The 27807-nt window shown below is 42.2% G+C and overlaps 1 long non-coding RNA gene across 1 annotated transcript in view; it reads right to left on the bottom strand.

The window, feature by feature from the left end:
• The window catches only part of LOC133569298 (uncharacterized), a 151022-nt gene that overhangs the window by 38694 nt on the left and 84521 nt on the right, over positions 1-27807 (bottom strand). Inside the window, exon 2 of the long non-coding RNA XR_009809790.1 lies at positions 6197-6294. This is a non-coding gene — a long non-coding RNA (uncharacterized LOC133569298). The remainder of the gene's footprint in view (positions 1-6196; positions 6295-27807) is intronic.

Genomic DNA, 27807 nt, shown 5'->3' on the forward strand with positions numbered 1-27807 from the left:
GCGCACCGGATTATACGGCGCACCGCCGATGAATGGTTTATTTTTGATATTTTTCCATATATAAGGTGCACCAAAGGAGTATTTTTTTTTTCTAAATGTAAAAAACTTCATTGTGGTCTACGTAACATGTAATGGTGTTTCTTTGTTCAAAATGTTGCATAGATGATGTTTAACAGACCATCTTCAAGCCGCTTCAGGATGCGCCGTTTTGTGGGCGGTCTTATTTACGTGGCTCACATTCGGCAGCGTCTTTTCCCCGTCATCTTTGTTGAAGCGGTGTAGCGTGCAAGAACGGGAGTGGAGGAAGCGTCAAAAGATGGAGCTAACTGTTTTAATGACATTCAGACTTTACTTCAATAAATAACGGAATAGCATCTCCTCAGTCGGAAAAAACCATACCGGGAATGTGTCCTGTGAAAAAACATCAGAACTCTAATATCAAAATTTCCTTGGGTGATTAAATTTAAATTAACTACACCGGTATGTTTTAGCGCTTTTACTGGCAAGTTTACTAACATATATAACTAAGAACTTTACACTACTTGATATTAGAAATGGCAACAGTAGAGGATCAATGTTCATTATCATGAAGATAGAGTAAAATAAGACGTTTATCGACTATGGTGTCGCCACGTACTACAAAGGCAGACGCGTGCAATTTTTCAGGATTTATGCAGATCCCAAATACAGATCAGCAGGAACAAAAAGGTAGGAAAAGTGGCTTTTGCATACTATTGCGAAAGAAAACGGCAGGTAATATGTCTTACCTTATACACACACTTTAATAATACTCGTATGTTGAAGCACATAAAGTAGTGCATACTAAAACACTTTTGAGCACTGGGTGTAATGTTTTATATTTTCAATGGAACATATACAATGGTGGTGTTTACTTGAGTCATATTGCCATAATAATGCAGTCTACATGTATCTCTTATGATTGACTGCCATCTACTGGTCACACTTTTCAATACACCATGTACCAAATAGTATAGCTTCGAGGTGGGTAAGCTCAACCAAACTTACTCTTCACATTGGGCACCCCGGGTTATAAGGTACACTGTCGAGTTTTGAGAACAAAAATTAAGATTTCAAGTTAGCCTTAGAGTCCGGAAAATACGATACTTGGGATCCCCATTGATGCCAAAAATGTGGATTAAAAACCAAAGGAGATCTTTATTGAACATTTTTTGCCTTTTGAGATTTGCCCCGATTTGTGGCGTTAACCAACATGTGACGTCAGCGGATATCTCACTGAACGGTAGAGCATACTTGCCAACACACCCGATTTTTCCGGGAGACTCACGAATTTCAGTGCCCCTCCTGAAAATCTCCCGTGGCAACCATACTCCCGATTTTCACCAGGACAACAATATTGGGGGCGTGCCTTAAAGGCCTTTAGCGTCCTTTAAAAAACTGTCATCACGTCCGCTTTCCCTCCATACAAACAGCGTGTCGGCCCAGTCACATAATATATGTGGCTTTTACAGACACACGTAAATGAATGTAAGCATACTTGATCAACAGCCATACAGGTCACACTGAGGGTGTCCTTATAAACAACTTTAACACTGTTACAGATATGTGCCACACTGTGAACCTACACCAAACAAAAATGACAAACACATTTCGGTTGAACATCCGCACAGTAACACAACAGCACATATACCCCACTAACTCTTCCGGGACGCTACAATATAGACGTCCGCTACCACCAACCACTAATCTCCCGAATTCGGATCTCTCAAGGTTGACAAGTATGCGGTAGAGGTTTTTTGGGGTCCGACATTTTTATTTGCACTAGCTGCAGTTGTAGCAAAACAAAAATATATGACCAAAAACGTTGTTCTGTTGGTTCTATTAACCAGCGTAGGTCACTACACAAACTTCCAGCTTCACCTGAAGAAGTGCCTGATTAACTCATGAAAGCACAGAGTCTGGCTAAGAAACTTGCCTCGGTCTGAGGGCAATATACGGACGGATTTAGCCTAGACTGACCATACGTCCTCTTTTCCCTGGACATGTCTTCTTTTGCAAGACTGTCCGGAGTGTTCTTAAATGCCTCAAATGTCCGGCGTTTTGTGTCATGGTTGTGAAAGTGTGCGCACGCAATGACATTCGTGAGGGAGGGGCAGACACAGAGGGAGCGAGAGAGCGAGATTGTGGTTTGAATGTCAATCAAGGCATACTTGCTCTACAGTCATACAGGTCACACTGAGGGTGGCCATATAAACAACTTTAACACTGTTACAAATATGCGCCGCACCATGAACCCACACCAAACAAGAATAACAAACACATTTTGGGAGAACATCCGCACCGTAACACAACAAACCCAAAAGAACAAATACCCAGAATACTTTGCAGCACTAACTCTTCCGAGGGAGAAAAAATGCTTTATTTAAATAAATATATTATTTATAGAGAAAGTTCAAGTATCATTGGCAAATGTATGATTATTATTTAGATATGATCCAAATAGTATCAATCGCACTGAGATTCACCAGCTATTTTGAGAGTTAATGAGCAAGCCAGTTAGGAACCACAGATCCCTTTCCCATCCACAACAATGCTAATAATGCAGACTCTGTAGGATCCAACAATAATATATATATACATTTTCTCTCTCAGCCTATCTCAGCTGCATTCGGACGGTAGGCGGGGTACACCCTGGACAAGTCGCCACTTCAATACAGTATATATATAGTGAAGTGAAGTGAATTATATTTATATAGCGCTTTTCTCTAGTGACTCAAAGCGCTTTACATAGTGAAACCCAATATCTAAGTTACATTTAAACCAGTGTGGGTGGCACTGGGAGCAGGTGGGTAAAGTGTCTTGCCCAAGGACACAACGGCAGTGACTAGGATGGCGGAAGCGGGAATCGAACTTGCAACCCTCAAGTTGCAGGCACGGCCGCTCTACCAACCGAGCTATATATATTTATATATATATATATATATATATATATATATATATATATATATATATATATATATATATATATATATATATATATATTAGGGGTGTGGGAAGAAATCGATTCAAATACAGATCGAATCGTTTATTTTGTGCGATTCAGAATCGATTCTAATTTTTTAAAAATCGTTTTTTTTGTGTGTTTTTTTTAATCAATCCAACAAACCACTACACAGCAATACCATAACAATGCAATCCAATTCCGAAACCAAACCTGACCCAGCAACACTCAGAACTGCAATAAACAGAGCACTTGAGAGGAGACTAACATACATTCATACATACATACATACATACATGTACAGCCCGGCCCCCGGCCAAATTGTTCTAACCCAATGCGGCCCCCAGAGTCAAAAAGTTTGGGGACCCCTGACCTAAAACATCCAATAATTCATCAACATCATCATTGGTATTATTTGATGTACTGTCAAAACAATCAATAGATACATAAAAATAGGCTCCAACACCACTCTTCCCGTTCTTTACCCCTTTTTTGTGTACCGTACTTTAAGGCGCGCACCGGATTATACGGCGCACCGCCGATGAATGGTTTATTTTTGATATTTTTCCATATATAAGGTGCACCAAAGGAGTATTTTTTTTTTCTAAATGTAAAAAACTTCATTGTGGTCTACGTAACATGTAATGGTGTTTCTTTGTTCAAAATGTTGCATAGATGATGTTTAACAGACCATCTTCAAGCCGCTTCAGGATGCGCCGTTTTGTGGGCGGTCTTATTTACGTGGCTCACATTCGGCAGCGTCTTCTCCCCGTCATCTTTGTTGAAGCGGTGTAGCGTGCAAGAACGGGAGTGGAGGAAGCGTCAAAAGATGGAGCTAACTGTTTTAATAACATTCAGACTTTACTTCAATAAATAACGGAATAGCATCTCATCAGTCGGAAACAACCATACCGGGAATGTGTCCTGTGAAAAAACATCAGAACTCTAATATCAAAATTTCCTTGGGTGATTAAATTTAAATTAACTACACCGGTATGTTTTAGCGCTTTTACTGGCAAGTTTACTAACATATATAACTAAGAACTTTACACTACTTGATATTAGAAATGGCAACAGTAGAGGATCAATGTTCATTATCATGAAGATAGAGTAAAAGAAGACGTTTATCGACTATGGTGTCGCCACGTACTACAAAGGCAGACGCGTGCAATTTTTCAGGATTTATGCAGATCCCAAATACAGATCAGCAGGAACAAAAAGGTAGGAAAAGTGGCTTTTGCATACTATTGCGAAAGAAAACGGCAGGTAATATGTCTTACCTTATACACACACTTTAATAATACTCGTATGTTGAAGCACATAAAGTAGTGCATACTAAAACATTTTTGAGCACTGGGTGTAATGTTTTATATTTTCAATGGAACATATACAATGTTGGTATATGTTGCCATAATAATGCAGTCTACATGTATCTCTTATGATTGACTGCCATCTACTGGTCACACTTTTCAATACACCATGTACCAAATAGTATAGCTTCGTGGTGGGTAAGCTCACCCAAACTTACTCTTCACATTGGGCACCCCGAGTTATAAGGTACACTGTCGAGTTTTGAGAACAAAAATTAAGATTTTAAGTTAGCCTTAGAGTCCGGAAAATACGATACTTGGGATCCCCATTGATGCCAAAAATGTGGATTAAAAACCAAAGGAGATCTTTATTGAACATTGTTGCCTTTTGAGATTTGCCCCGATTTGTGGCGTTAACCAACATGTGACGTCAGCGGATATCTCACTGAACGGCAGAGCATACTTGCCAACCCTCCTGATTTTTCCGGGAAACTCCCGAATTTCAGTGCCCATCTTGAAAGACTCCCGTGGCAACCATACTTTTTCACCAGGACAACAATATTGGGGGCGTGCCTTAAAGGCCTTTAGCGTCCTTTAAAAAACTGTCATCACGTCCGCTTTCCCTCCATACAAACAGCGTGTCGGCCCAGTCACATAATATATGTGGCTTTTACAGACACACGTAAATGAATGTAAGCATACTTGATCAACAGCCATACAGGTCACACTGAGGGTGTCCTTATAAACAACTTTAACACTGTTACAGATATGTGCCACACTGTGAACCTACACCAAACAAAAATGACAAACACATTTCGGTTGAACATCCGCACAGTAACACAACAGCACATATACCCCACTAACTCTTCCGGGATGCTACAATATAGACGTCCGCTACCACCAACCACTAATCTCCCGAATTCGGAGGTCTCAAGGTTGACAAGTATGCGGTAGAGGTTTTTTGGGGTCCGACATTTTTATTTGCACTAGCTGCAGTTGTAGCAAAACAAAAATATATGACCAAAAACGCTGTTCTGTTGGTTCTATTAACCAGCGTAGGTCACTACACAAACTTCCAGCTTCACCTGAAGAAGTGCCTGATTAACTCATGAAAGCACAGAGTCTGGCTAAGAAACTTGCCTCGGTCTGAGGGCAATATACGGAGGGATTTAGCCTAGACTGACCATACGTCCTCTTTTCCCTGGACATGTCTTCTTTTGCAAGACTGTCCGGAGTGTTCTTAAATGCCTCAAATGTCCGGCGTTTTGTGTCATGGTTGTGAAAGTGTGCGCACGCAATGACATTCGTGAGGGAGGGGCAGACACAGAGGGAGCGAGAGAGCGAGATTGTGGTTTGAATGTCAATCAAGGCATACTTGCTCCACAGCCATACAGGTCACACTGACGGTGGCCATATAAACAACTTTAACACTGTTACAAATATGCGCCGCACCATGAACCCACACCAAACAAGAATAACAAACACATTTTGGGAGAACATCCGCGCCGTAACACAACAAACACAAAAGAACGAATACCCAGAATACCTTGCAGCACTAACTCTTCCGAGGGAGAAAAAATGCTTTATTTAAATAAATATATTATTTATAGAGAAAGTTCAAGTATCATTGGCAAATGTATGATTATTATTTAGATATGATCCAAATAGTATCAATCGCACTGAGATTCACCAGCTATTTTGAGAGTTAATGAGCAAGCCAGTTCGGAACCACAGATCCCTTTCCCATCCACAACAATGCTAACAATGCAGACTTTGTAGGATCCAACAACAAGCACTTTGGGAACTATTTCAAATAGTGAGGCAGACATACTAAGTAGCGCATATGTAAACTGTGTACTTGCTTTTTGGACTGAAAAGCATTGAAAGAGAAAGCCCATGAACTTACCATTGATATGCTTGTATCTCCTCGATTCTGATGTTTGATGTTCTTCCCTTTTTTCTCACTGCTGGTCAGACTCTGGGTGGTACATGTAAGAAGATGGTCTGTAAACCAAAAGGAAGTGTTTTAGTTGAAGATTAAAACATATAATATGATTCCTTTAAAACCTGGAGCTACAGATGTGAGACCTCTTACTTAGGCTGACCATAGTCTGAAATCCCAAAAAGAGGACACATATGCGTGCTAAGGCGGGCAGCACGCCAAGGCCGGGACTAGGTGAACAATTGCCAATGATACTTGAACATTTAAGAAACCCCACCCGGACACCCCAGACAGTCTCGCAAAGGAGGACATTGGGAAACGAGGACGTATGGTCAGTCTCTTACCTTTGATCATTTTCTTTCTCTATAGAAACTATGCTAACCTAGCATGGCGTTGTTGTAAAAGGAGCGTATATATAATGTTAGCACTTTAGCTCAAATAGGTATGCTAGTGCTGCTAGTGTGTGGCTTTTGACTCTTGTTAAAATATTGATCAGAATATGAGCAAAAGCATCACAGTAAATATGCCAAATAGAGCTAAAGTAGCTAAATTTAACGTGTTTTCTTAAGAAAGTCACCCCAAAAAAATAAATAAAAATCAGACATACATTAGACAGACAACATCGTGCATAATGTACTTCGAATATTTTTTTTGCTGTAAAACAAGTTAACTTTTAGGTGATCACAAAGCGAGCACATTACACAAATATAGGTTATTTTCCTCTTTAAATATGCGAGGCTGGAAGTCGCAGCGTTGTGGGCGGCATTTTGACTTTCTCGAAGAACATTGGCCTGCGCCTGCGTTGCTTTAAGCTGTTGGAACCGTTCAAAGCGCAAAAAGAATAACATTTTCTTCCGAGTTCCTCAAGGAGTAGTCAAGAAAGGCAAAAGAGAGAAAGAATTGAAGAAAAATGAGAGAAAATTGGCACGCACTCCAGTTTGCAGTCAGCACTTCGTCAAAAGTTTGATATCCTTTTAACTTTTAGTGTTTCCCTTATAGGTTTTTTCTTGACATTTGTATTTTATCTTGTTTCGGAGTTCAAAACACATGTTTTTCTACTATTTTATTGTTTATAAACCCTGGAATTACGTCCTTGAACACAGAAGAACTTTAATTATTGTCAGGTTCAAACACTGATGACATCTATTGAACAAGACAAGAAGCAAGGAATTAAACAGAGACAGAGTTAAATTTTGCTCAATTTGAGGAGAAACCTCTGGGCTGTACACTTGTACAGTCTCCAGCACGCTCTGGCGAAAGATTGTACGCCACGTCTTTGTATTTGGACTTTCCCTGTTTACATAACAGCTGTTTTTAAAGGAATGGGTAGTATGCAAACAGCCATTGTTTTCGGTCACATTAACACAAAAGACAAAAATGCCTCGGGCTTGGGCTGGTCCTGGATCGAGCTTGGATCACAATAGATAACCCCTCCCATCTCCTCCCATCGTACAGAATGGAATTATACAAGCCGTTAGCTTGGTACAACAAAGACAGCCTCTTGTCTGTTCCCTGAGAACTCAGAGAACGGAAAGTTTTTTGATCATTTACATCCAATTTTTCGGACAATTATGATAAATGTATAATCTTGAAAACACTTTGTAATGAATCCTCACCCAAACAAAAGAAGAGTATGTGCTTATTTTAGCATAAATGTTGATAGAACATGTTGAAACAGAAAGTAAGCAGATCCATCCATCCATCTTCTTCCGCTTATCCGAGGTTGGGTCGCGGGGGCAGCAACCTAAGCAGGGAAGCCCGGACCTCCCTCTCTCCAGCTACTTCGTCCAGCTCTTCCCAGGGGATCCCGAGGCGTTCCCAGGCCAGCGGGAGACAAAGTCTTCCCAACGTGTCCTGGGTCTTCCTCGTGGTCTCATACCGGTCGGACGTGCCCTAATCACCTCCCTAGGGAGGCGTTCTGGTGGCATCCTGACCAGATGCCTGAATTACCTCATCTGGCTCTTCTCGATGTAGACGAGTAGCGGGTTTACTTTGAGCTCCTCCCGGATGGCAGAGCTTCTCACCCTATCTCTAAGGGAGAGACTCGCCACCCGGCGGAGGAAACTCATTTTGGCCGTTGTACCCGTGATCTTGTCCTTTCGGTCATATCCCAAAGCTCATGACCATAGGTGAGGATGGGAACGTAGCTCGACCTGTAAATTGAGGGGCTTTGCCTTCCGGCTCAGCTCCTTCTTCACCACAACTGATCGGTACAACGTCCGCATTACTGAAGACGCCGCACCGATCCGCCTGTCGATCTCACGATCCACTCTTCCCTCACTCGTGAACAAGACTCCTAGGTACTTGAACTCCTCCACTTGGGGCAGGGTCTCCTCCCCAACCCAGAGATGGCACTCCACCCTTTTCCGGGCGAGAACCATGGACTCGGACTTGGAGGTCAGCGGATATTAACAGTAAATAAACGAATTGATTAATGAGTCATACTAGCCAACCCTCCCGATTTTCCTGGGAGACTCCCAAATTTCAGTGCCCCTCCTGAAAATCTCACGGGGCAAACATTCTTTCGAATTTCTCCTGATTTCCACCCAGACAACAAAATTGGGGGTGGGCCTTTAAGTGAATGCAACGCATACTTGTTCAACAGCCATACAGGTCACACTGAGGATGGCCGTATAAACAACTTTAACACTGTTACAAATATGCGCCACACTGTGAACCCACACCAAACAAGAATGACAAACACATTTAGGGAGAACGTCCGCCCCGTAACACAACATAAACACGACAGAACAAATACCCAGAAACCTTTGCAACCCCGCCCACCTCAACTATCTCATACTCTCTCAGAGATAGCATGTCCCAAATTCCAAGCTGCTGTTTTGAGGCATGTTTAAGAAAAATAACGCACTTTGTGACTTCAATAATAAATATGGCAGTGCCATGTTGGCATTTATTTCCATAACTTGAGTTGATTTATTTTGGAAAACCTTGTTACATTGTTTAATGCATCCAACAAAATTAGGCATAATAATGTGTTAATTCCATGCCTGTATATATCATATCGGTTGATATCCGAATCGGTAATTAAGAGTTAGACATATCGGATATCGGCAAAAAAGCCATTATCGGACATCTCTATTAATAATCCATTTTCTACCGCTTATCCCTCATAATTGATAAGATAATAACAAAGACATGCACCTGGGGATAGGTTGATTGGCAACACTAAATTGGCCCTAGTGTGTGAATGTGAGTGTGAATGTTGTCTGTCTGTGTTGGCCCTGCGATGAGGTGGCGACTTGTCCAGGGTGTACCCCGCCTTCCGCCCGATAGTAGCTGAGATAGGTGCCAGCGCCCCCCGCGACCCCAAAAGGGAATAAGTGGTAGGAAAATGGATGGATGGATATAATAAGAAATGACAATATACTACTACATATGACAGCAGACTATTTAAGAGTCTTGGTTTGCTTACTTACAAGTAAAAGACAAGTTGTCTAGTATGTTCACCATCTTATTTAAGGTCCAAACTGTTCTACGATTGCAATCAGAATCATATGTTTAATGTATCAAAAACATGTTAAAATAAGCCAATAATGATATTTTTGCGGTACCCTTTATTTTGAAAGTTATTGAAATACAATTAGGTTCTGGTACCAAAATATTGGCATCTGGACGACAACTACAAGGTTTCTCTTTTTGTTGCTCAATGTTGGTTCCTTGGACAGTTTTGTACACCAGCCGATCCCTGCCTTCAAAACGACTTCCTGCCTCAGCCGTTTGCTTCCAAAAACACGACGCAAAAAGAGCCGCGTTTGTTTTTGCGTGAAGACAGCCATCGAGTCGGCGCCATTGAAGTGTTTCCCAAGCGCTCGCTAAAATCTTTCGCGCTCTGGAATCATGAGGTCTCCCGGAGTTCAGCCAGTGAAGATACGACGTGTAGAATGTCAAAAAAAATGTTTCCGCCTTGCGTAGTTCCGTGCAAGACGTTTTAGGTAAGCACAACAGTCTTTTTGAATGCATCTCTTTTGCATGCCAGTCGATTCCTGCCTGAAAACAACTTCCTGCCGCAGCTGTTTGGTGACAAAAACATGAAGCCGACTGCAGATCTGAGGCTAATTACCTCTCCCAAGTAAGCATCGAGTCAAGTGTTCATATGTGCATCAATAGCTAGGGGCTTTGTGAAGTCTTCAAAAGCTCTTTTTTTCCCCCTCTGCCGGTGCAGAGACGGGACGCCGCGTCGGGGGTAATTCTGGCATAGGTCCTGGTAATTTGCCATTAAAATCCACATTTCAGGCAAAATGTTGCCTGAACCTGGAGTCAAAGGCAAGTGGATTCGATTAAAAAAAAAGGTCTACAGAGCTGGGCTCGAGGGTGCGTTGTTTCATAGGTTGTCGCCTCAGCCGTCATTAACCAACTTCCCGGAGTTGCGGAGGGTATTCCTACGGAGGCGCCGCCGTATTCCCTCCACGGAGGAATGAGCGTCTCCGCGGGCCAATTAGGAGGCTAATTCGCGGCTTGTGTCTGGCGGAAGGGAGGCGGTTGCGGCGGTGCACACATTGCTTGACCCCTGACTCCGCCAAGCTCTGTTGAATGCACTGAAATGAAAAGCGTTTTGGCAAACAATAGCCAACGTTGCGTCAGCCGCCCGGTAAATAAATACAAAACCCGTTTCCGTTTGAGTTGGGAAATTGTGTTAAAGGTAAATAAAAATAGAATTCAATGATTTGCAAATACTTTTCAACCCATATTCAATTGAATGCACTACAAAGACAAGGTATTGGATGTTCAAACTCATAAACTATTTTTTTTTACAAATAATAATTAACTTAGAATTTCATGGCTGCAACACATACCAAAGTAGTTGGGAAAGGGCATGTTCACCACTGTGTTACATCACCTTTTCTTTCAACAACACTCAATAAACGTTTGGGAACTGAAGAAACTAATTGTTGAAGCTTCAGTCGTTCAACAGTCGTATTTTACGCTTCATAATGCGCCACACATTTTCGGTGGGAGACAGGTCTGGACTGCAGGCGGGCCAGGAAAGTACCCGCACTCTTTTTATAAGAAACCACGTTGTAACACGTGCTGAATGTGGCTTGGAATTGTCTTGCTGAAATGAGCAGGGGCGTCCATGAAAAAGATGGCAGCATATGTTGTTCTAAAACCTGTATGTACCTTTCAGCATTAATGGTGCCTTCACAGATGTGTAAGTTACTCATGCCTTGGGCACTAATGCACCCACATACCATCACAGATGCTGGCTTTTCAACTTTGCGTCGATAACAGTCTGGTTGGTTCGCTTCAATTTTGGTCCGGATAACACGATGTCGAATATTTCCAAAAACAATTTGAAATGTGGACTCGTCAGACCACAGAGCACTTCCCCACTTTGCATCAGTCCGTCTTAGATGATCTCGGGCCCAGAGAAGCCGGCGGCATTTCTGGATGTTGTTGATAAATGGCTTTAGCTTTGCGTAGTAAAGCTTTAACTTGCACTTACAGATGTAGCGACGAACTGTATTTAGTGAGAGTGGTTTTCTGAAGTGGTCCTGAGCCCATGTGGTGATATCCTTAAGAGATTGATGTCGGTTTTTGATACAGTGCCGTCTGAGGGATCAAAGGTCACTGTCATTCAATGTTGGTTTCCGGCCATGCCGCTTACGTGGAGTGATTTCTCCAGATTCTCTGAATCTTTTGATGATATTATGGACCGTAGATGTTGAAATCTATATATTTCTTGCAATTGCACTTTGATAAACATTGTTCTTAAACTCTTTGACTATTTGCTCACTCAGTTGTGGACAAAGGGGTGTACCTCGCCCCATCCTTTCTTGTGAAAGACTGAGCATTTTTTGGGAAGCTGTTTTTGTACCCAATCATGGCACCCACCTGTTCCCAATTAGCCTGCACACCTGTGGGATGTTCCAAATAAGTGTTTGATGAGCATTCCTCAACTTTGTCAGTATTTATTGCTACCTTTCCCAACTTTGTCACGTGTTGCTGGCATCAAATTCTAAAGTAAATGATTACTTGCAACAACAACAAAAATTGTATCAGTTTGAACATCAAATATGTTGTCTTTTTAGCATATTCAACTGAATATGGGTTGAAAATGATTTGCAAATCACTGTATTCCGTTTATATTTACATCTAACACAATTTCCCAACTCATATGAAAAGAGAGTTTGTAGAATCCAGCAGTGATGCAATATTGCAGTACGTTTATCGCCTCCCGATCGGGCAAAAAGCATGACGTTGACCTTATAAACAAAATGATTGTTTGTCGCCGGTTACGGTCGGAAGCGGAGATGGGCGATTTTTTTTTTTCTCTTCCCAGGTGTTGTTATTGTCGGGCCACATTATGTTCCAAGGCTGAAGGAGCGCCGCTGGAGTGCACCGCCGCGCTCCTCTTTGTTGTCCCGTAAATGTTTCATAATACACATATTGCAAACAACACTGCAGGATTATCTCATCTGGAGTTTAACAACCTTTTAACAGTAACATGTCTCTCCAGCAGGGGTTTCAGACACGCGGCACGTTATTTTGCTAATATTGCTAATATGAAAATGTAATGTTAGTGCGGCCCGCAAGTTTTATATGAATGCCGCTTGACAGCGATGTGTTATTTGGGTCCAAAATGGCTCTTTCAATGTTCTGGGTTGCCTACCCCTGCATTAGTGGAAAAGCGTGGTTAAGAGTCAAGTATTTCATATATATAAGAAATACTAGACCTTGAGTGAATTCTAGCTATATATATATATATATATATATATATATATGTATATATATATATATATATATATGGTAGATATGGGAAATGGGTTGTACTTGTGTAGCGCTTTTCTACCCCTTTTTTAAGGAGCCCATTGCGCTTTGACAGTATTTCCACATTCGCCCATTCACACACTGACGGTCGTAGCTGCCATGCAAGGCGCTCACCAGGTCCCATCAGGAGCAAGGGTGAAGTGTCTTGCTCAAAGACACAACGGACGTGACTAGGATGGTAGAAGGTGGGGATTGACCCAATAACCCTCAGATTGCTGGCACAGCCACTTTACCAAGTTCGCCACGCCGTATATATATATATATATATATGATTGCCTGATTGCCCTCTCAACGGAGGGTGCTTACAGACATCAGTCGTTTACCAAGCAAAAGTAACACGCAAGGACATTAACACATCCGACACGTACGTAGGATTAACCGAAGGAGCGTTCAAAACAAGATGGAATAATCACAACGCCTCCTTTAGAAACTAGACTTTGCGGAATTCTACAGAACTCAGCAAACACATTTGGAACCTCAAAGACAATAATGTTGAATATTCAATAACATGGCAAATTCTTGCATCCAGCACACCTTACAACAGTGGTAATAAAAGATGCAACCTATGCTTGAAAGAGAAACTGTTTATCATATATCATCCAGATCTATCATCCCTCAACAAGCGCAGTGAAATCATTTCAACATGCCGCCACAGACGGAAACACCTCTTAGGTAACACATGAGCCAATCACCACACCCTACGCCTGCCTGTACCCACCCAATCTGTGCCCTATATAAACCATTGTATGTGAATGCTTCCATTAAAATCTCCTGATGATTGAAGGAACCCCTCATGAAACAGTTCTGTAGAGATGAAATAGTCTTGTGATTTTTCCCACACCTACATACATATACATATACATACATATACATATACATATATATATATATATATATATATATATATATATAATACTTGAATTTCAGTGTTCATTTATTTACACATATACACAACACTCATTTACTCATTGTTGAGTAAAGGGTTGAAGTGTCCATCCTTGTTCTATTCTCTGTCACTATTTTTATAACCATATGCATGTACAGTAGATGGCAGTATTGTCCCGTTTAAGAGTGTCACAACATTGCTCTTTACGGCAGACAAACTGCTTTAGGGTAGACGAAAACGTGACTGCTGTTGTTGTGTGTTGTTACCGCGCTGGGAGGACGTTAATGAAACTGCCTAACAATAAACCCACATAAGAAACGAAGAACTCGCCCTCGATCATTCTACAGTTATAACGTCATTGGGCAGACACACTGTTTATATTGTGGGAAAGCGGACGTGAAAACAGGCTGTCCGCATGGAGCTGGAGGGGGTGTGGCCTCCAGCTCCGCCTGAATTTCAGGAGAAAATTTGTCCCGGGAGGTTTTCGGGAGAGGCGCTGAATTTTATGTAACAGACACACCTCATAATTTACAACAAAAATGCTGTCATGGATAAATGTAATACACATAAGTTGATCTGCCAAACATAGTGGCCACCTTAGTGACCGTGTGAGAAGGCTTTGATGGCTCCAAAGCCACTTTTTAACTTCAATTGTAAATGAAGAGTGAGGTCGTCCCATTCCTTTATGGCTTTATATGAAAAGGCTGATTGTGCAAAATATGTTTTAAATACGCTACACTACCCCGTTTTTGGAGGTGGTACTTGGTGAAAAAAGTTTGAGAACCACTGGTATAGACGAATAACCAGCCATGCATTTCAGGTTTATCAAACTTTATTTGTTTTGGTTCGTTTCCAATAAAACACGTCCAATACATGGGCGGTTTAGCTCAGTTGGTAGAGTGGCGTGCCAGCAATTTGAGGGTTGCAGGTTCAATTCCCGCTTCTGCCAACCTAGTCGCTGCCGTTGTGTCCTTGGGCAAGACACTTTACCCACCTGCTTCCAGTGCCACCCGCACTGGTTTGATTTTAACTTAGATATTGGGTTTCACTATGTAAAGTACTTTGAGTCACTAGAGAAAAAAGCGCTATATAAATATAATTCACTTCACTTCACTACACAATAGTGGAACCTTTGACACTTTATGCACAATTGGTGAAAACTCGTCAAATGAGACTTTAAGTATTTGACTGCAATGCAGCATCAAGAGTGACCTCCATATTTGATTCACAAAATGCTAACACAAAACTCTACTTTCACGCCAACACTGTACAAGGAAAAAAAAAACATGCCCCGAGTCACAGAGTGAACTCGTGTCACCGTGTTTTAATGAAATGTTTAATATTAAAAAAATCTAATAAATGAAAGAACAGTGTTTCATCATGGCGTATGTGACCCTCCATAACTATTTAAATTAAATGGGGATCTTATCTGGTGCTGATTTGGACTTTTGCATCATTCATGAGCGCACGATGAAGCTGCTCTCAAGTGACTTCACTTTTATTATTTTTTATTTTTTGTATTAGCCTTGCAATTGCCATGTGACCGACATGTTTTTGTTTTTTACTCCTACATTTAATTAGCATTTCAAACACACATCGCCCCGCTGTGTCAATCTGCATCTCATTAATGGTCTCTGTAGTAAAATAAAATACATTTACATAGGTGCAGTGCATTCCTCGGCTTGTTTTTTTTTAAAAACTAAATGAGATGCTGATATGACTGAAAAAGATGGAAATAATCGTTCCCCCAAAGGCACTCTGCGAAAATACCCAGCCATGCAGTGCCTCAAACATCTGCTTTACCTTATTTTATTTTTTTATTTGTTTACTGCACCTGCCATCGCCACTTTTGCATTAACCCTCACAGCAAATGTGTTACCCAATGCTGTAATTTCATTAGGGCTGCCGAATATAACACGTTAATGCAAGTGATTAATCACTAAAAAATATTGCATCAGTCATGTGATCACGTAGATTAATCACAGCATTTAGACTTTACAGTAGATAAAACTGTATTGAAGTACAAAACCCAAAACCAGTGAAGTTGGCACGTTGTGTAAATCGTAAATAAAAACAGAATATAATGATTTGCAAATCCTTTTCAACCTATATTCAATTCAATAGACTGCAAAGACAAGATACTTAACGTTGGAAATGGTAAACTTTGTTATTTTTTGCAAATATTACCTAATTTGGAAATTGATGCCGGCAACATGTTTCAAAAAAAGCTGGCACAAGTGGCAAAAAAGACTGAGAAAGTTGAGGAATGCTCATCAAACACTTTTTTGGAACATCCCACAGGTGAACGGGCTAATTGGGAACAGGTGGGTGCCATGATTGGGTATAAAAGCAGCTTCCATGAATTGCTCAATCATTCACAAACAAGGATGGAGTGAAGGTCACCGCTTTGTGAACAAACGCGTGAGCAAATTGTCGCAGAGTTTAAGAACATCTCTCAACGAGCTAAGGAATTTAGGGATTTCCCCATCTACGATCCGTAATATCATCAAAAGTTTCAGAAAATCTGGAGAACTCACTGCATGTAAGCGATATCACGGACCTTCGATCTCTCAGGCGGTACTGCATCAAAAAAGTGACATCACTGCATAAAGGATATCACCACATGGGCTCAGGAACATTTCAGAAAACCACTGTCAGTAACTATAGTTTGTCGCTACATTTTATAAGTGTGAGTAAAAACCCTACTATGCAAAGCGAAAGCCATTTATCAACAACACCCAGAAATGCTGCAGTTTATCATATATATATATATATATTTATGATAAATATATTGTTCATAGTGTTTGATACTATTTTTAGATGGGGTTAATTTTAGTTATTCTCCAGTGTGAATGCCTCAAGGGTGGCGTTTTTCCTCCAATCCTCAGTGCCGTGCCTTGTTTTGTTTTTGCTTTGTTACTGTCAATCCTGCTGTGTGAATGCGTCAGTTTATATATTTTCTTCTCTTAAATTTGTTTTTTGTACATTACTTTGTGTTTGCCACTTGTCTGTGTATGCATTACTAACTGTCTTGTCTCGGAGCCGGCCTACAAAGCAATTGGCCACCTGCCGCTACCTACTGATATGGAACGGTATCACATGGTTACTCGGCCGATATTTAGGCAGCATAGACACTCAACAACTGTACATTATTTGGAAATTAAAATTACAGTTTTGCAAAAAAATATTTTTTCAGACCAATTACCGTATTTCCTTGAATATATATTATGCGCCTGCCGAGAATTACTGCCAGGTCAAACTCGTTTCGAAAAATAATTAACGCATGCTTAGCATTACTGCCCGCTCAGGATTAACGGCGGGTCAAACTCGTTTCGCAAAATTTAATTTTTATTAGCGCATGTCTAGAATTTCCGCCGGGTCAAACTCATTTTGCCAAATAATTAGCATATGCCCAGAATTTCCACCGGGTCAAACACGTCACGTCATGAGTGACACTTCACCTGTCGTAATTTTCAAAATGGAGGAGGCTGATTTCAATAATTTGAAAATGCATAAATGGAAGAAGATTAAGAGATATTCAGTAGGATTTAAGGTCCAAGTTATTGAATATGCAAAAAAGAATAGTAAGAAGCTATGTTTTATTAATATACCGTAGCTGCGTGTGTCAAATATGAGAAATGACTCCCGCCTCCTGGTGGTAGAGGGCGCTAGCGATCCTTCTTGCGACTACTCGGCTGCAGAAGAAGTGACAACAAGCAGCAAGAGTGAGCAGCGATCATTTATTTTTTCCTCTCGCTTGCACTTTTAACATGGAGGATTACATATCTAAAATAAAACAGTTTTCTAAGATCTCCATCGAGGAAGAGAGACTTTTAAAACTGAAGAAAGGTAAGGAAGACTTCTGTAAACAAGTTATTGATGCTTTTGATCAGAAGGAGCTGCGCATGGACTTCATTTATAAGTAAAGGTAAGACCTTAATGTTTTTTTAATTAAATGTGCTTTTCATGATGGTATCCTTACATCACACTCAATTTTATAAGTGCAGGCCTAAATTTACCGCATGCCTTTAGTAAGCGCCGGAGTGAGAAGAGGTTTTGAATTAATTAGCGCCCCAGGCGTCAATTCAAGGAAATACGGTAGGTGAAATTGCACCAGCACTGTGGTTGAAAAACACTAATGTAGACTACAAGAAAGTTTTAAAAGTAGAAAAAAAAAAATCATTATAAACGAGCTCCTATCCAGGCCAATCACCGGGAACCTGGCAGAGCTTTGTAATTGGAAAAAAATCAATCAACCTGACACTTCTACGACCCCGCCTGCAGTACCGAGGCGGATCCCTAGGGTTCGGACCCTCTGTTGAAGACTTCAGACTGAAACCATTCCCATTTTAACATGAATTAGCACGCACAGGATCATTAATAAAACCATTCTGTTTGGCTCCCTGCCAGTCCCTCCTGTAAGTATTTAACAATTTGGTAACAAGATGACACACGTTTGTTTGCCGTCTGGGGAAGTCGCCCGCACGAATGAAGACAAAATGGAGAGCGAAGAGTTCAGCAGAGCAGATAAAAGAAGGATTATAGCGAACATCTGTTTATAAAACCAGACAAATGCCCTCCGAAAGTTTAATACTCGTAACAGTAGCTCTCATCATCTACTGATTCACTAGAAGATTAAATGGTTTTGTTTCCCGCCACCAGCCCCTCGGGGAGGGGGAAACCATTTTTTTCCTGCAATAAATACTCTGTAAAAGACTTTCAGTGGAGTAGATTCCCCCTGAGCGCCGACAAGGAAAAAAAAACACCACGCTTGCTCAGAAAATGTGGCGAAATGTTTGTGGTGGAACCCAGACCCAGAGGTGGGTAGAGTAGCCAGATATTGTACTCAAGTAAGAGTACTGTTACTTTAGAGATGTATTACTCAAGTAAAAGTAAGGAGTAGTCACCCAAATATTTACTTGAGTAAAAGTAAAGAGTATGTTGTGAAAAAACTACTCAAGTACTGAGTAACTGATGAGTAACCTGTTCGTTTAATGATTACAGCAACAAATAATGCACAAAAACATAAAAATAGCAATGAGCAAATTCAGAGCCAGCAATATCTCTTAAGCAACTAAAACAATATTATATATTAAATAATAATACATTAAAATAAAAAAAAATTAAGGCAAATTGAGCCACAATAACTTAACAGCACCATAGGCTCAGTAGGCATTGATTGATTGATTGATTGATTGAAACTTGTATTAGTAGATTGCAGTACAGTACGTATTCCGTACAATTGACCACTAAATGGTAACACCCCAATACGTTTTTCAACGTTAATCAATTACTTAATAAATGACCAAGTCGAGGTGATCTACCTCATATACAGTATACATATACATACACACATATACATACACACATATCATATATATATATATATATATATATATATATATATACACATATATACATATATAATTTATATTTATTTATTTTGCCATTTTTGTTCACATGTTAAAGGTGTTTTAATGAATATACATGCATGTTTAACATATAGATTCCTATCTTTAATGAAGACAAGAATATAAATTGGTGTATTACCTGATTCTGATGACTTGTATTGATTAGAATCAGACAGTATAGTGCTGATAACGTCCCGGTTTTCAAATGGAGGAGAAAAAAAGTTCCTCCTTCCTGTCTAATACCACATGAAAGTCGTTGGTTTTTGGCATCTTATTTGTCCAGCTTCCATATTGTTTTTATACACTTTACAAGAAATACATTGGCGGCAAACTCCGTAGCTTGCTAGTTTGTTTGCGCTGGCTTTCGGAGACTTATTTTGTTAGCGCAGGCGCGATGGAGCGGCACTTTTATTGTGAAGACAGGAACTGTGCGATCAGTCTTTAGGCTTTTGACGGGAAGTACGGTTGAAATAAAAAGTGTCTTTTTTCCTTTACACTTTTGATTGATTGGTTGATTGATTGAAACTTTTATTAGTAGATTGCACAGTACAGTACATATTCCGTCCAGTTGACCACTAAATGGTAACACCCCAATAAGTTTATCAACATGTCGGGTTCTACGTGTGACGGTCACGTGACTACCTGGCTCTGTTTGATTGGTCCAACGTCACCAGTGACTGCATGTGATTGGTGAAACGCAGGCATCAATCAATCAATCAATGTTTACTTATATAGCCCTAAATCACTAGTGTCTCAAAGGGCTGCACAAACCACCACGACATCCTCGGTAGGCCCACATAAGGGCAAGGAAAACTCACACCCAGTGGGACATCGGTGACAATAATGACCTAGTGGGACGTCGGTGACAATAATGACTATGAGAACCTTAGAGAGGAGGAAAGCAATGGATGTCGAGCGGGTCTAACATGATACTGTGAAAGTTCAATCCACAACACAGTCGCAAGAGTCCAGTCCAAAGCGGGTCCAACTCAGCAGAGAGAGTCCCGTTCACAGCGGAGCCACCAGGAAACCATCCCAAGCGGAGGCGGATCAGCAGCGCAGAGATGTCCCCAGCCGATACACAGGCAAGCAGTACATGGCCACCGGATCGGACCGGACCCCCTCCACAGGGGAGAGTGGGACATAGAAGAAAAAGAAAAGAAACAGCAGATCAACTGGTCTAAAAAGGGAGTCTATTTAAAGGCTACAGTATACAAATGAGTTTTAAGGTGAGACTTAAATGCTTCTACTGAGGTGGTATCTCGAACTGTTACCGGGAGGGCATTCCAGAGTACTGGAGCCCGAACGGAAAACGCTCTATAGCCCGCAGACTTTTTTTGGGCTTTGGGAATCACTAACAAGCCGGAGTCCTTTGAACGCAGATTTCTTGCCGGGACATATGGTACAATACAATCGGCAAGATAGGATGGAGCTAGACCGTGTAGTATTTTATACGTAAGTAGTAAAACCTTAAAGTCACATCTTAAGTGCACAGGAAGCCAGTGCAGGTGAGCCAGTACAGGCGTAATGTGATCAAACTTTCTTGTTCTTGTCAAAAGTCTAGCAGCCGCATTTTGTACCAACTGTAATCTTTTAATGCTAGACATGGGGAGACCCGAAAATAATACGTTACAGTAGTCGAGGCGAGACGTAACAAACGCATGGATAATGATCTCAGCGTCTTTAGTGGACAGAATGGAGCGAATTTTAGCGATATTACGGAGATGAAAGAAGGCCGTTTTAGTAACGCTTTTAATGTGTGCCTCAAAGGAGAGAGTTGGGTCGAAGATAATACCCAGATTCTTTACCGTGTCGCCTTGTTTAATTGTTTGGTTGTCAAATGTTAGAGTTGTATTATTAAATAGAGTTCGGTGTCTAGCAGGACCGATAATCAGCATTTCCGTTTTTTTGGCGTTGAGTTGCAAAAAGTTAGCGGACATCCATTGTTTAATTTCATTAAGACACGCCTCCAGCTGACTACAATCCGGCGTGTTGGTCAGCTTTAGGGGCATGTAGAGTTGGGTGTCATCAGCATAACAGTGAAAGCTAACACCGTATTTGCGTATGATGTCACCTAGCGGCAGCATGTAGATGCTGAAGAGTGCAGGGCCAAGGACCGAACCCTGGGGAACTCCACACGTTACCTTAACGTAGTCCGAGGTCACATTGTTATGGGAGACACACTGCATCCTATCAGTAAGATAAGAGTTAAACCAAGACAGGGCTAAGTCTGACATACCAATTCGTGTTTTGATACGTTCTAATAAAATATTATGATCGACGGTATCGAAAGCAGCGCTAAGATCGAGGAGCAGCAACATAGATGACGCATCAGAATCCATCGTTAGCAATAGATCATTAGTCATTTTTGCGAGGGCTGTCTCCGTCGAGTGATTTGCCCTGAAACCGGATTGAAAGGTTTCACATAGATTGTTAGACGCTAAGTGTTCATTTAACTGCTCCGCAACAATTTTTTCGAGGATTTTTGAAATAAAGGGAAGGTGAGACACCGGTCGGTAGTTTACCATGAGGTCAGGATCGAGGTTAGGTCTTTTAAGAAGAGGATGAATAACCGCTTTTTTGAATGCTAGGGGAACAGTGCCCGAGGAAAGTGATAAGTTTATAATATTTAGCACTGATGGACCTAATAATACAAAGAGCTCCTTGATCAGTTTCCCAGGAAGAGGGTCAAGTAAACATGTTGTTTGTTTTATTCCATTTACACGTTGTAACAATTCCTCTAATGTTATTTCCTCAAAACGAGAGAAACTATTTTGGAGGGCAGTATCCGCCGTATATACAATCGTGTCAGTGTTAATAGAACCCCGTTGTAGCTGGGACGCATTGTCTTTAATCTCCTTTCTAATGACTTCAATTTTCTTACTAAAGAATTGCATAAAGTCATCAGCTGAGTGGGTGGAGCTACTGGACGGAGTCCCTTGTTGGGTTAGCGATGCTGCCGTACTAAACAAAAATTTAGGATCGTTTTTATTACGGTGGATGAGATTTGAGTAATAATTAGCTTTAGCTAAGGTAAGCATGCGTTTATAAGTTATTAAACCATCACTAAATGCTTGATGGTGCACCTCAAGTTTAGTCGTGCGCCATTTGCGTTCCAGCTTTCTGCATAATAATTTCTGAGCTCTAGTTTCTTCTGTAAACCACGGGGTGCGCTTTTTTGGAGCCTTTTTTAACTTTAGCGGTGCTATGTTATCAATGGTTTCGCGCAGGGCGTCGTTAAAGTTGTTAGTGAGGTTATCAATAGAGCCCACATACTTTGGGAATGGTGCCATTACCGAGGGCAGTAGGTCAGCAAGAGTTGTCGTTGTGGCCGTATTAATGTTGCGGCTGCTATAGCAGTTATTATTATTATTAGTTTGACGAACATGCGTCTGAACCTCGAATTTTATAAGGTAATGATCGGACAATACTTTAGTATACGGGAGTATCGTAACTTTGGAAGCGGTGATACCCCTGACAAGCACTAGGTCTATCGTATTACCGTTGCGATGCGTGGGTTCATTTATTATTTGTGTGAGACCACAGCTATCAATTATACTCTGGAGCGCTACGCACGGTGGGTCCGATGGGGTATTCATGTGGATATTAAAGTCCCCCATTATGATTATATTATCGGCGTGTGTCACTAAATCAGCAACGAACTCTGAGAATTCATTGATAAAGTCCGAACAGGGCCCTGGGGGGCGGTAGATAACAGCCAGGTGTAGAGGCAGCGGTGTGACAGACCTCATAGTAAGCACCTCAAACGATTTATATTTATTATTTATGTTAGGACTAAGGTTAAAGTTTTCGTTGTATATTAGTGCGACCCCCCCACCCCTTTTAAGCGGACGGGCAATATGCGCATGTGTAAAGTTAGGAGGACATGCCTCATTTAGCGCAAAAAAGTCGTTTGGTTTAAGCCAGGTTTCGCTGAGACCGATGACGTTAAGATTGTTGTCTCTGATGATATCATTAACTAACAACGTTTTGGGAGACAATGATCTTATGTTTAAAAAACCTATATTATAGGTAGTGGGCTGTTTTAGGGAATTTTTGATCAAATTATCCGTAGTAGCAATATTAATAATGTTGTGTTTATTATGCCCAGTGCATTCAGTATAATTACGACCATATCTAGGAATTGATACGACGGGAATGTTCCGATTGTTTGATTGTTGCTTTGATAAACTGCACGCATCATGGTTAGCCTCCTCAGTAACGGGGATTTTCCGATTGTTTGTTTGTTGCTTTGATAAACTGCACGCATCATAGTTAGCCACCTCAGTAAAACACATGTCCAACTCTGAAACACTCAAAGCAGAAAAAACTTGTTCTAATTTAACAGACTCCTTACCCAGACCAGTAGTCTCGCACTTTCCATCTAAATCCGTCTTCAGGGCGGAGGGAAGTGGTGTACTGTGGGGATTAGCCTTCTGCTTTGTTTTTAGCCCCGCTCGACATCCGCGTTTCCGATCACACCGCTGGCGTCTGCTCCGTAGACGGCCCCCGCTGCTACTAGACTCCCCTGCTTCACAGGCCGCTGGATGTAGCCGCCGATGTATCCCCATGCTAGTTAGCATGTTTAGCACGCCCGCGTCTATCAGTCCAAAACGGCCCAATATGTCCATATCCAGAAGTGTCTGGCGGTCGTACGTGATCACGGAGTGACCACGATGCGAGCCAGCCATGAAGTCTGCAGAACTGTCCGGCATTTCCGCCAAATGTTCCATCTTTAGCAAGAGCACCGCAGTGTCGCAGCCCGTCCGGGCGCCGCCATCTTGCCATCATGCATGCATGCGTAGTTCCTACTTTGAATGAGTGTCTGACAAAATCAAAACAAACAAAACGTGCATTGACAGATCGATAAAAAAAAAAGTAGCGAGTAGCGACCTGATTGCAGATAAATGGAACGGAGTAAAAGTAGCGTTTCTTCTCTATATACTCAAGTAAAAGTAAAAGTATGTTGCATAAAAACTACTCTTAGAAGTACAATTTATCCCAAAAGTTACTCAAGTAAATGTAACGGAGTAAATGTAGCGCGTTCCTACCCACCTCTGCCCAGACCACACCCCTTTGCCCTTGGGTAACCCTTCACACAGTCCCTCCCCACAAATATTAATGAGGTAGAGTCCGCAGATCCCACGACGGGACCGAGACTAACAATGCGTGTTAACGAAGGCATCATTAGCCGGGGCAAAAACCACATTGCCAAGCGTGTGGCAGAAAATAGCAATTATTTACTCCTGCTGGAGCTCCGTCATGTCGACGCTGACGCATCACGGCTCTGAAGTTGTGACCCATTTTCGTACGACGCTTCTTCGTGACGGAAGAAGTGACTTGGCTCCGAATGAGGTCGGCTCACGAGGCAAATGACACAAAGACAAGGACGCGTCGAAGGTAGAAAGATATGCCATTTGACTGAGAAGACCACACGCAGGCAATCACCGACTGCATAATAGATTTAGCCTTTTAGCTAGTCCTACACCCCGGTCTACCGGGCACCACACCTTAGTCATTGGGGACTCCAACTCGTAAAAGGCCTGGTAAACACCTACGACAGCACTAGCTACGCAAACATAGTTGCACACGTCGGCTCCAATGATACTAAGATGAGACAGTCAGATTTCAAAGAGGAACATTGCTAGGATTTGTAATCTCTCTAGAAAGATGTCCAGGCATTGAGTACTGGTGTCTGGCCCCATGCCTGCGAGAGGCAACGATGAGAGGTATAGCAGATTAGTCTTGCTTAATGTCTGGCTGTCTAGTTTTTGAAGAGAACAGGGACTTACGTTTAATGATAATTGGCACTCTTTCTGGGGAAAAGCAGGCTTGCTGATGAGGAATGGCCGTCTTTCTAACCGCGAAAGCGCCATTAAGTTTTTAAATTTTATTTCTAGGCGCAGCCAAGGCGTTGAGGGGATCCGGTTTGGTGGCCACGGGATTAGGTCTCTGCTTTTTGCAGATGATGTAGCCCTGATGGCCGGGATCTTCAGCTCTCACTGGATCGGTTCGCAGCCGAGTGTGGAGAATCAGCACCTACAAGTCCGAGTCCATGGTTCTCGCCCGGAAAAGGGTGGAGTGCCATCTACGGGTTGGGGAGGAGACCCTGCCCCAAGTGGAGGAGTTCAAGTACCTAGGAGTCTTGTTCACGAGTGGGGGAAGAGTGGATCGTGAGATCGACAGGCGGATCGGTGCGGCGTCTTCAGTAATGCGGACGTTGTAGCGATCCGTTGTGGTGAAGAAGGAGCTGAGCCGGAAGGCAAAGCTCTCAATTTACCGGTCGATCTACGTTCCCATCCTCACCTATGGTCATGAGCTTTGGGTCATGACCGAAAGGATAAGATCACGGGTACAAGCGGCCGAAATGAGTTTCCTCCGCCGGGTGGCGGGGCTCTCCCTTAGAGATAGGGTGAGAAGCTTTGCCATCCGGGAGGAACTCAAAGTAAAGCCGCTGCTCCTCCACATCGAGAGGAGCCAGATGAGGTGGTTCGGTTATCTGGTCAGGATGCCACCCGAACGCCTCCCTAGGGATGTGTTTAGGGCACGTCCAGCTGGTAGGAGGCCACGGGGAAGACCCAGGACACGTTGGGAAGACTATGTCTCCCGGCTGGCCTGGGAACGCCTCGGGATCCCCCGGGAAGAGCTAGACGAAGTGGCTGGAGATAGGGAAGTCTGGGCTTCCCTGCTTAGGCTGCTGCCCCCGCGACCCGACCTCGGATAAGCGGAAGATGATGGATGGATGGATGGAATTTTATTCACATTACAAAGTACAACAGTAGTGAATATCCATTTAAGGGTGGTGGTAAGTGAAAGGGTCCCCCAGATGAGGTAGAAGAAGCTTTTGGCAAGGGGGTCCGGAGGTCAGTATATGCATGGAATGCTGAGACATGGTGACCAGCACAAAACCACGTAATGACAAACACAAAATACAAGCATACACATAGATTCAACCACGCACAACAACAACAGTACTTTACCCCGAAGCCAAATGTGACAATGCTAATTTTCTAAAGAAGCACTAGTGATTCACATGAGGCATTATTTGCGTGATACAGCTAAAAATAAGTATTTGAACACCTGTCTATCAGCTAGAATCCTGACCCTCAAAGACCTGTCAGTCCGCCTTTAAAAGTCCTCCACCACTCCACTGTGTTATCCTGAATCAGATGCACCTGTGTGAGGTCGTTAGCTGCATAAAGACACCTGTCCACCACATTCAATTACGAAGACCCAAACATTCAGCATGGCTAAGAGCAAAGAGCTGTCCAAAGACCCCAGAGACAAAATTGTACAACTCCACAAGAATGGAAAGGGCGACGGAGAAATTGCCAAGCAGCTTGGTGAAAAAAGGTCCACTGTTGGAGCAATCATTAGAAAATGGAAGAAGCTAATCATAATCGGAGTGGAGCCCCCATGCAAGATATCCCCTGGTGGGGTCTCAATGATGCTTAGAAAGGAGAGAAATCAGCCCAGGACTACACGGCAGGACTTGGTCAATGACCTGACAAGAGCTGGGACCACTGTTTCCATGGTCAGTGTTGGGAATACACTAAGACGTCATGGTTTGAAATCATGCATGGCACGGAAGGTTCCCCTGCTTAAACCAGCACATGTTAAGGCCCGTCTTAAGTTTGCCAATGACCATTTGGAAGATCCAGAGGAGTCATGGGAGAAAGTTTTGTGGACAGATGAGATCAAAATTGACCTTTTTGGTCATAATTCTTCTTAACTGTCTATGCGACGTCAAGGCTTGGTTAGCCCAGAATTGTTTAATAATGAATGAGGGAAAAACGGAAATTTTAGTTTTTGGTCCGGCCCTCACTGACTTGGGACTATTGCAAAATTATGTGCGTCCCAAAGTCACCAGCCTTGGCGTCACTATAGACAGCGATTTTAAACTAAACAAACAAGTCAATGGCGTTTTAAAATCGTGTTTTTATCACCTTTGTCTTTTATCAATCAATCAATCAATGTTTACTTATATAGCCCTAAATCACTAGTGTCTCAAAGGGCTGCACAAACCACTACGACATCCTCGGTAGGCCCACATAAGGGCAAGGAAAAATTCACACCCAGTGGGACGTCGGTGACAATGATGACTATGAGAACCTTGGAGAGGAGGAAAGCAATGGATGTCGAGCGGGTCTAACATGATAATGTGAAAGTTCAATCCATAATGGATCCAACACAGTCGCGGGAGTCCAGTCCAAAGCGGATCCAACACAGAAGCGAGAGTCCCGTTCATAGCGGAGCCAGCAGGAAACCATCCCAAGCGGAGGCGGATCAGCAGCGCAGAGATGTCCCCAGCCGATACACAGGCAAGCAGTACATGGCCACCGGATCGGACCGGACCCCCTCCACAAGGGAGAGTGGGACATAAAAGAAAAAGAAAAGAAATGGCAGATCAACTGGTCTAAAAAGGGAGTCTATTTAAAGGCTAGAGTATACAAATTAGTTTTAAGGTGAGACTTAAATGCTTCTACTGA

The sequence above is a fragment of the Nerophis ophidion genome, linkage group LG15, assembly GCF_033978795.1.
Source record: "Nerophis ophidion isolate RoL-2023_Sa linkage group LG15, RoL_Noph_v1.0, whole genome shotgun sequence".
Classification (NCBI taxonomy): Eukaryota; Metazoa; Chordata; class Actinopteri; order Syngnathiformes; family Syngnathidae; genus Nerophis; species Nerophis ophidion.